This window comes from Bison bison, unplaced genomic scaffold, assembly GCF_000754665.1.
Source record: "Bison bison bison isolate TAMUID 2011002044 unplaced genomic scaffold, Bison_UMD1.0 scf7180017864063, whole genome shotgun sequence".
Lineage (NCBI taxonomy): Eukaryota > Metazoa > Chordata > Mammalia > Artiodactyla > Bovidae > Bison > Bison bison.
The window spans coordinates 5,547,083-5,549,104 of record NW_011494635.1 but is presented as its reverse complement, the minus strand read 5'-3'; the positions used below and the strand labels follow the sequence as shown (position 1 = coordinate 5,549,104).

General features: G+C 41.0%; 1 long non-coding RNA gene across 1 annotated transcript in view; it reads right to left on the bottom strand.

Annotated features, from left to right (window-relative positions):
• Positions 1-802: 802 nt before the first annotated feature.
• The window catches only part of LOC104986002, a 16,854-nt gene continuing 15,634 nt past the window's right edge, over positions 803-2,022 (bottom strand). Inside the window, exons 2-3 of the long non-coding RNA XR_824982.1 lie at positions 1,320-1,417; positions 803-893 (exon numbers count right to left, since the gene is read on the bottom strand). This is a non-coding gene — a long non-coding RNA (uncharacterized LOC104986002). The remainder of the gene's footprint in view (positions 894-1,319; positions 1,418-2,022) is intronic.

The window sequence follows — 2,022 nt, the reverse complement described above, 5'->3', positions numbered from 1 at the left end:
ATTTTTACCAATTGTTGCTGAAATGGTTATGAGAGTAGAATTGGTAATGCAGTGAAACGCAAATTTACCTAAAGTTTATGGGCATTGCTGTTAGTATCATTTACATTTCTGAGATCAAATTTGGCTCAATAATATTTTTTTTAAACCACAAAAATAGACACTTTGCATGCTTTGTAAAACTAATACTCAAAATGTTATGCCATTTTTTTTTTTTTTTTTGTCCCACCACATGTAATCTGATTCTCTTACAGTGAATGAGACAGTCTGACCAGACCCATATTGGAGGAATGTAATTATTTATACGATATTAAGGAAGCCCTACTTAAAACGACAAACAGAATATGGCTACAGAAGGAGCATTCCAGTTTGTGATAGAGCCCCCTTGACAAAATTGACAAATTGAATCTTCATTAAAGCAAGACAAATTATTTAGCTAACACAAATAAGTTCAATTTAAGTAGAACTCCACAGAAACTCACACACATCACATTATACTTTTAGAATTTATCAGTGTGTTCTAATTTTAGTAAACATTGGCTCTGAATTAGAAAGGAGAACCTACCATTTGAGGAAACCTAGGAGAAGGCGATGGCACCCCACTCCAGTACTCTTGCCTGGAAAATTCCATGGACGGAGTAACCTGGTAGGCTGCAGTCCATGGGGTCGCAAAGAGTCAGACACGACTGAGTGACTTCACTTTGTCTTTTCACTTTCATGCATTGGAGGAGGAAATGGCAACCCACTCCAGTGTTCTTGCCTGGAGAATCCCAGGGACAGAGGAGCCTGGTGGGCTGCCGTCTATGGGGTCGCACAGAGTCCGACACGACTGAAGCAACTTAGCAGCAGCAGCAGCAGTTAACCTTTGGATGTTCAGGAGCAAATAACACACAATCCTGCTTTCAAAGTGTGGATAGAACAAATAAGTACACAAGCTGTCATAATTATTAAGTTAATTTCCGGAGGGACAAATAAACAAAGTTTTGCCCAGGTCTGTAACATCTAATATGGACCAAGAAGTCACTCTCTCATTACCACTCAAGCATAAGCCCCTATGAACAGGAAGCATCTCTGTGCTTCTCACCAACCTCATCCAAGTATCTTAACTTTGTATGCAGCACATAATAAATACCAGCTTAATAGACAACAATGTAGAATCAATGGTAAATAGTCATAGATTGGATGTGGGCATCAAGTGGCAGGAAGGAGGGGCTGGGAGGATTTGAGAATGACACAAGCTTCCCATCCTAGGCAAGAATTCTCCCCACACCTTCAGGGACCTCAAACCTCAAACTGGAAAATCACAAGTGCTCACTACTCACCGAGGCTTCCTAATTCATCGTTGGGCTAGAACAGATATGTTCCTTAAAGTTTTTGATCCATCGTCTCTCATTGTTATGATTCTTCTTAAACAATTCTCCTGTAGAAACAGACACAAAAATATCTGCTTTCACCCTCTCCTCCTTCCTGTGTATGTGTGCCCAGTCATGTTTGATTTTTGCAACTTTATGGACTATATGTAGCCTTGCAGTCTCCTCTACTCTTGGTATTTTCCAGGCAAAAATACCAGAGTGGGTTGCCATTCCCTCTCCCGGAGATCTTTCCAACCCAGGGATCCAACCCATGTCTCCTGCATTGACAGGTAGATTCTTTACCACTGAGCCACCAGGGAAGCCTTCTCTTCCATTAGTGTTAAATATTTTGAAAGCTAATTATCCTTTATCACCAGTTTTTTCTTCTTAAGAAAAAGAACTGACTCACTGGAAAAGACCCCAATGCTGGGAAAGATTGAAGGTGGGAGGAGAAGGGGACGACAGAGGATGAGATGGTTGGATGGCATAACCAACTTGATGGACGTGAGTTTGAGTAGGCTGCAGGATGTTGGTGATGGACAGGGAGGCTTGGCTTGCTACAAATCCATGGGGTCACAAAGAGTTGGATACGACTGAGAGACTGAACTGAACTGAATCTAACACATCCCAGTTTTCTTTACGTATACTGTATCTTTCTAAATCTCTTTCCATT